The sequence below is a fragment of the Tarenaya hassleriana genome, unplaced genomic scaffold, assembly GCF_000463585.1.
Source record: "Tarenaya hassleriana unplaced genomic scaffold, ASM46358v1 Cleome18, whole genome shotgun sequence".
NCBI classification, from domain to species: Eukaryota; Viridiplantae; Streptophyta; class Magnoliopsida; order Brassicales; family Cleomaceae; genus Tarenaya; species Tarenaya hassleriana.
In genome coordinates, this window is record NW_010965216.1 from 662,630 (window position 1) to 672,171 (window position 9,542).

The window sequence follows — 9,542 nt, forward strand, 5'->3', positions numbered from 1 at the left end:
TTCATTGAACATTAGTTATTTCAATTTAAAAAATTCTACCTTATAAAATGGGTAATATGCTCTCTAGATTTCATCAATCCATCGATCAATTTCATGTTTTAAGGTGTTTAAGATCAAAGATCCAACCCAATTGTTTCGATATATTATTATATTTTTTTACATAATTGTTTTTTCTATTTTTGATGACTAATATACATCAGGTGAGTTGGATGAAGTTCTCGGTGAGTAAAAATCCATTGTTAAGGTTTATGTTCATGATTTAGATTTATCATAATAGTTTTTTTTCATCCTTTTTTGCGAAATTCAGATACTATTTATAAAACAAGAGTAGCTAAATGTTTCTAATATAGATCTGAACAGTTTAGCTCTATTCATGTATGTGCTTTGATGTTATACAAGCTGCCAAGTGTTGTTATATAGCAAGTCCTCAGTGTGTAAAAAGAAAGAGTTCTTTGTTCATTTGGAAACAACCCATAAATCGAAGACCCCTATTTCACCAAAACATAACCTTCAACCGAAAACATGATCATCATCAATGGCACTATATATATATAAAGGTTCAATGCTTATTCCAATATATCTATAGGAAAGACACGGAGGTTCTTACTGTGTTTAAATACTGCGCTGTGAAAACACATAGGTGAGTCCGGAACAGGTTACCGGAAAGGGACGAAGAACAGAATCGTACATAGCTCAGTGCTAGCTCCGAAGACGATGGTGATCGGGATGATGATGGAGGATGGAGGTCGAGGAGGAAAAGCATTACATACTCGGGGACACATGGTGTAGAATCGTTCGGATCTCGCCATGTGAAAGCTCACTTTTTTGTGGTGGAAAAACACATATTCAAATATTAGTTCCATTTATTTTGTTATAATTTCAACTAAATTTGGTTTATGTTTAGATTAAATTGCGTTTTTAATCAATTTTTTTTAATTTGGATTTATTTAATGTTTTATTATTTTATATGTTCATTTTTATCTTAAATGTATATCATATATTATTTTTATATCATATTTGTGGATCATATCATGGTCATATAACATTCAACTATCAAACTTAAATCGTTATTTGAAAGATAAACTTTTTAGATACATCTTCATATTCGTCTCCGTTATATGTCTGCTGCTTTTCTCTAATCATCTCACATATTCCATATAAAATATTGTTATTTTTTATTTATATAAAAATAAATACTAACAATAATAACTAGAATAATTTTAATTAAAAATCTGACGAGAAGTGATATTTATCCCAACTGAACCACAACTAACCTATGAATATTAATAAATATATACATATATATATGTACATATATCTATGAGTGGATTTAGAAAGCAATTTAATCGGAGTATATATTTGCATATCATAATAAGTGGAGGGACAACATTCATTTCCGTTAAATTTTGTTAAATTCATAAAAAAAATTATTGGGATCCAACTATTGAATCAAAAAAATTGGGATGTAACACAAATATTGGTGAGAATCCAATGACCCGAAAACTCAAACCCCTCATTGAATCGTCATTGGTTGTCCACTGATTCCATTATAAAAAAAGAGGCCATTAAAAACTCCTGTGACCTAACCGGTTGTAAAGTGGCTCTACCTTTTATATATCTATTTGTGTGTGTATATATAAAGATATACATATATATATATATATATATGTGTATATATGTACTTATATATATACGTGTAGATGTGTGTATATATATATATATATATATTTATATGTATATATGTATGTGTAGATGTATATTCATGCATGTATATATATGTGTATATATATATATGTATGTATACATATGTATATATCTATTTATATATATATATATATATATATGTATATCTAATAATTTTTCTATTATATATATATTGTTATTTTTTGTCACAAATTTAGAAAAATACAAAATTTTGGTTGGGAAAATCGGTACAGATAATCGGTTAATTATACCGGTTTAAATATTTTAATGGTTAATTAAAAAATATATTACACTCAATGATTTGTATAGTGAAGAAGAATTGATTATTTATCTTTATTTTACAATATAATTTATACCATTTCATTTTATTATCAAGATACTCTTTTTAAAAAATTATAAAGGTAACTCATCTTCCCACATAAATTTATTTTCAAAATAGTTATTTTTTTAATATCAATGATATTATTTTTTCTTTTATTCATAATTTGAATACTAATAATTTTTTTATAAAAAAATTATATAAAATATTATAAATAGTTTTTCTATTGATACTTAAAGTAACTTATGAATATGTAACGAGTTCAACGAACACCATAGAAACTGTTAAAATTTTGATGAGGGATATATGAAATATCAGCTTAGAAATCCCCTATCTATCATTGGATTTTTGTTTTGAAAGTTTTTCAAAAGATTTTGAAGTGTGTATTCCAAATAAAAAGTTAATCATGTCAAGAGTTATGTTAAAATTCAGATCTGGTAAATGTCGATTTATTTGAGATTCCTGTCCTTATAATTGATGTTGTATGAGACGATAATATATATATATATATATCATGTATGAGGAATTAAATCAACACTGTCATCATATAAATGGAGAACTCAAGACGGATCTTGGAGAATTATGTAAAATAAATAATAGGGTGATAAGAATAATAAAAAATAACTTTAACAAAATATAGATGGAACTAAGTGAAATGATCTAATTAAATGAGATTCCAACTCATATATATTTAAAGTAGATGTGAATTTATTTTATACGAGTTGTTAAATCAATATTATTGTGATAAAATATACGTCACACACAAATATGATATAATATTAGTTTTAGTTTAGTATAAAAATGATAAGATCTTAGTTTGTAAAAAATAATACACTAATTTAGAATGTAATTTGACAAATAAAAAAGTCGTATGATCAGTATTGTATTCCAACCTTGATTTTATATTATCGCACACAAAAACATAAATATAAACGTTATTCATAATCATTTTTTAAAATATCATTATCTTGATATTTTTTAAAATAATTTATTATTTTGACATAAATATATAAATAATAATTTAAAAAAATATATAATATATTTAAATTTAATATTAATATATTTAACTTTAAATCGATATAAAGATTTTTTTTTTAAATGTAGAGATAACGAAATGGTAAATACATTATGAATATCTTTTATCTTTTATATTTTCGTGAGATATGATATAAAATCAACAGTTAAATGTGGATTATATAATGAATGATTTAAAAAAATTATGACTCGATGAAAGATTATTATTTCTTTGTAAACTGAGGGATATTCATAGAATATGTGTCCTTTCACGTTATATGTGCTACTTATCACATGGGGATCAAAAATATTTTCATAATTTAGTAGAAGTTCTCTTGATCATTGTCATGATTTATTCTCAAATCTATTTTTTTTTATAATTTAATAATGAATGTGCACAGATTTGGTCTTAGGATAGTGGACAATACTACTGTTATCAAATGCCTCCCGAATCTAAAGGCAACAAATCAATTTTTGGTAAAATAGAGCGCCAAACACAAGTAACATTTATATCAACGGAATTGGACATTTATAAATTAAAGAGAAATAATATATGGGCGGAGAAATTAGATTTTAAGAATGTTATCATTGGACATTAATCTTTAATTTCTATTCATTAAGTAGCCCCTTTTCAATTTGCATTAAATAATAACATAAATTAGAATAATGAAATAAGACATTTATAAATTATACCAAGTAAGCATTTATTAATATTTTGAGCCGGTTCAAAGTAAACGGGTAAACCAGTTCGATTTTATTTGATTGGAATTTCAATGAACCGACAGACTTTTTATCTCATTACATGAATCGGTTTAGAAAGATAAACTCCGAGATGAAAAAAATAGAAGAAAATGATCTCTCACCACTCGGGAATAAATGATATATATATATTCTGATAACAACTACAAAACTATTGCATCTACCAAACAAATTTAAAAATGTACTTAATACTCTTATTATTTACATACTAATTTTAAGGATTTGATTTTATAAAAAAAATTAGATTTCCAAATAAGAAAAATCAATCATGATTTTAAAGAATTTTCAGTCAAAAAATTAGATATCGATTTTAAGAAAAATAAAAAGATAAATTGTGTAAAGACATGCTAGATGTCCGTGGGTTTTTGTTTTGAAACGAAGATTTATCGATCGGATTTTAAAATACATACTCTAAATAAAATATCAGACGAATTAAATCATATGAGATGATAATAAATCTTATAACAATGAAGAACTAAGCCAACTTTCGCATCACAGAATCAAAGAAGTTGTGACGACTCGGAAAAAACTAGATAAAATAAATTGAGATGATAAGAAACAAATTTAATAAAATATATGTCAAATTAAATAAAAATATCTAACTATCACAAAATCTTAATTTTTACTTTTTAGGATAAACGTGGCTAAAACTTAGTTTATAATAAATATAAATTTTTACATGATAATAAAACAAATGAAAGAGTCACATGATTACTATTGTATCTCATGAATTGTTTTAATTAATAAATATTTATAAAATTTAAATATTCATAACATTATATAAATTTAGTATTATATACAAATATTTAAACAATGTTTATTAAATTTAATAGATTATTATCATATTGCTAACATAAACTAAAATCTACATTTAAAATATGATTAATTTAATTATGAATCATAAATTTAATAACAAAGATTTTATATTTAATTTTAAAACTAATAAAATTATTTAAAATTTATGTTTATTTTAAATTCATATGATATATACAGGTGAATATATTTATTATATAAATATAGAAGTTGTGTCAAATCTCTTTCAAAAAAATATATCATCCCATTATCTTACCATTTTAAAAAAAAAATCTTATTTTGATTTAACAATATAAAACTTTTTTAGTTCAATTTTTTTTAAAAATTTTCTTTCTAAAAATACTACTTCAACCTTAATTTTATATTATAATATACAAAAATATAAACATAAACTTCATTGTCAATCATTTTTAAAAAAAATACTGTTATCTCATTATTTTTATAAACTATTTATGATTTTTATTTAAGATATAAATTATAAATTCAAAAATAAAATATAACATATTTAAATTTAAAACTAATAATATTTTTAAAAAATTATACGTATTTATAGTCCGCGCGATGCGCGCGGGTTTAAAACCTAGTAATATTAATATTAATCTTCTAAAATGATTGATCCAAATCTTAAACTACAAAATCTCCAAAAATCTTCAAAATTTTCAACCTTCACTATATTTTCATCTTCATTTGTTTTAAACTAATAAAAAAAGATGTAACAAATGTAAAATATATCTAAAAATAAGATTTTAATCAAAATCAGTGTGTGAGAGTTGATAGTGAAATTGAAAAAAAAAATTGCTTCAATATCTAGGGTAAAATATTAAAAATTAAAATTAATCCTAAACTATTCGGTTAACCGCAAGTGAACGAACCGAACTATAATGGTTATTGAATTTAATTCCAAAGTTAATTATATATTAATCTATCATTCAAATATATTTTTTTTATTTTTTCACTAAAAATAACGATCTAAAATATAAAACAAAATCTATATATAAAAAAAGAATAACCCGCGCATCGCGCGATTCTGCATCTAGTATATCCAATTGAGTTGTGTAACGCGACGGAGAAATAGTTAGATGGGACAATAGGTCATAAATGACCCACCATAATTATATAATAATTGTATTGATTAATGTAAACCCCAACTTATATATGGAATATTCTAAAACTATACAAATAAATAATTATACATATAAAATATAATATACTCCGAATAAATTATGTCAATGATAAACTCAAAAATTAAACAGATAAGAATGGATGATTCATATGTTTGAAATAATATTAATTATTTTTTTGATTTACTAATAAGTTTTGACTTTTACAGCATATCCACAAAATTAAAGCAAAATACTACATGATATCTCTTTATATTCATGAAAACGATATAATATATATATATATATATATATATATATATATATATATATATATATATATATATATATATATATACATATATATATTCTAACGGAATATATGCTCATGTATTCTGTTGTTTTAAGTAGTCCAGTTTATACTTTTTTTTTAATTGAGGAACATATAAATTTTTTTAGAAAATTTATTAAAAGCAAAGCAATTCGATTCAAATAGCTCTGTTTCAGATTCTTCCCAAAACTAGAAATTTCTCGTTTATATTTGTTTTTTCAAATATTGGTAAAGGTATTCTACACCTAAAATAATCGAAATTTATTTTTATCTTCGATTAATTTTAAAAATTTTGATCAAAATAATTCTACTGATAAAATTGTAAAACACTCTTACTCATTTCGAATTTGAATATGATCTTTTGATTTTTGCGATTGAAAAGATAGTATATAATAAGAAAAGTTATTTATTTATATTAAAAAATAAGTTCAAACTAAAACATAAATAAGACAGAATGATGGCAAGTAACATTTGAGGTTGATTACCATTCATTATTCCAAGAATTCAAAATTAATAGGAGAAATCATGATTTTTTCCTAATTCAAAATTATAAACTAAGACAACTCTCCCTTCTTTTAGTGGAACAATCCAAATTTCAAATTGGGCTTTTGAGTTTTAAGAAACCGGTTAGTCCAAATTGGGCCCGAAGCTTATCCTCAACTCTTCTTCGCTATTAGTGCTGACTCCTAGATCGTCAACCGGCACTGGTTCCACACCCCCTCCCCCCGTACTAGTACTGACTTCACGTCGTCAACCGGTACTAAGTACGGGGTCGTTCAATCAATCAATCACATGCATACATATACATATCTTTATCCTTTATTTCCATATTATCATTCCCAAATTTTCTCCTGTATTTATTTTCCATACTCACTTCGGATTGTAATTCGATTCCTCCATTTATGTACTTCCATCTTTTTCACCTTCATTCAATCCACTTATTTTTATTGTTTTACATTTGATTATAACTTAGCACCTTCATATAGTTTGATCAGTTTGAACCTATAGTCGGGGTTGTAGCCAGTCCGTTCGGTCCAGCCATTTTGGGATTTTTCTCTTTTTGTTTTAGCCTGGACCGGTCGGTCTAGAAGTAGACCGTCCGATCCACGCGTGTTGACCAATCGGCTTTATTTTTAATCCTGGACCGATCGGTCTGGGTGTGGACCGGTCGGTCCAGCTCATTTTGGACCGTTCATTCTGTTTGTGGCCCAGACTGGTCGGTCCAGCTCATTTCAAACCGTTCGTTTTGTCCGTGTCCCAGAGCGGTCGGTCCAGTCTTGGACCGGTCGGTCTGGGATCTGGACTTCGTCTTTCCCACGAGATCCAGTCTGATTTTCGCTATTTTTGACCAAATTTTAATCCGATTTCAGTTCCGATTGCTACCCACTCATTATTTAATATTCATATGTCCTTAATTCTTGTAGAAACACTAATCTACGCCATTAATCATGAAAATTGAATTTCAAACCCAACTCAAAACCACTCACCGCGGATTCAAGTGTTGTGCGTTTTTGGTCGAGCTCGTGTGCGTCCTACGAGCTCGTGTGATGTCCCTCTACAAGTTTCTGAGCTCGTTTCACCTTGAATAGACTTCTCTCGCCCTCACTTTCTCTCTTTCTCAGATTCCAGGTTTCTGAGCACAGATGGTCGACTTGGCTTGTTGGAGGGGTTAAAACGACGGGTTTTTGCGAGCCTTTTTGCGAACCTTTGCTTATATTCGCAATGGTTCGTTACAACATAGTTTGATATTTCTGATCATTACAACAATCAAACAAATAGATGGGGGTAAGCACTACGCATTTCCACCTCGGGCTCCCACGTCATTTCGGAAAGCCCTTGACTTTTCCATACCACTTTAACGAGTGGCACCTCCTTGGTTCGCAGCTTTTTGACTTTCCGGTCTACGATCTGTAGTGGCTCATCCCGAAACGAGTAGCACTGGTGAACTCCAATTCCTGCGATTGTATCACATGGGAGGGATCTGCCATATACTTCTGCAGCATCGATACGTGGAACACGTCATGCACGTTTCCCAACTCCGATGGTAGTCCAAGACGATACGCCACAGCTCCCACTTTTGCAATCACCGAGTAGGGTCCGATGTATCTCGGCTTCAGTTTCCCACCTTGTCCAAACCTCGCGTGTCCTCGCATCGCCTAAACTCGGAGGAAGGCTTGGTCTCCTACTTCTAGAGTGAAGTCCCGCCTCCTCTGATCCGCATAAGATTTCTGTCGATCTTGCGCGGTCTTCAGGTTAGCGCGAATCTTCCGAATCACCTCCGTCGTCTCTTCAACGATTTCAGGTCCGAAAGCTCTGCGTTCTCCGATCTCGGTCCAGCATAGCAGTGTTTTGCACGGTCTCCCATATAACGCCTCATATGGTGACACTCCAATGTTTGCATGATGGTTGTTGTTGTAGGCGAACTCGCACAACATCATGTATCGGTCCAACATAACTCCCCACTCTAGTACACATGCTCGGAGCATGTCCTCCAGAGTCTGGATGGTTCGCTCCGATTGACTGTCCGTCCACTACAAAAAAAATGGTCATTTCCAACGGGCAAATCCGTTGGAAATGACCAAATTTCCGTTGGAAATTAACGTTTCCAACGGATTTCCAACGGATAAATCCGTTGGAATTTCGTCGTTAGAAAACGGTGTCCGTTGGAAAACCGTTGGAATTTTCAACGGAATTTCAACGAATTTCCAACCGCAATCCGTTGGAATTTTCCAACGGATTTCCAACGGATTTATCGGTTGGAATTTTCCAACGCATCAAGATCTATAGAGATAGATCTCGAAGGCTTCTTGCCCTAAGTCAGAGTACATACATCGATAAAGTTCTGAATCGGTTCAGAATGCAAGAGTCAAAGAGATGACTCTTGCCGATGTGTCATGGTGTTGTTCTCAGCAAGACTCAGTGTCCTAAGACACGTGATGAGATAGAACGTATGGATAGGATCCCATATGCTTCGGCAATAGGATCTATCATGTATGCCATGTTATGTACTAGGCCGGATGTATCGTACGCGTTAAGCATTACAAGCAGATACCAGTCGGATCCAGGAGAGTCACACTGGATCGCGGTCAAGAATATCCTTAAGTACTTGAGAAGGACTAAGGATTTATTCTTGATATATGGTGGATTGGAAGATGAGCTCGCTGTAAAGGGTTACACCGATGCTAGTTTCCAATCGGACCAAGATGACTACAGATCGCAATCAGGCTACGTCTTCTGCTTAAATGGAGGCGATGTTAGTTGGAAGAGTTCCAAACAGGCCACCATAGCAGATTCTACTACAGAGGCTGAGTACATTGCCGCATCGGATGCTGCGAAGGAAGCTGTTTGGATCAGGAAGTTTTTGGGTGACCTGGGCGTTGTTCCTAGCGTTGTGAACCCCATTGCGTTATACTGTGATAACAATGGGGCGATAGCACAAGCTAAGGAACCTAGGTCACACCAACGATCCAAACACATACTCAGACGGTTTCACCTCATAAGG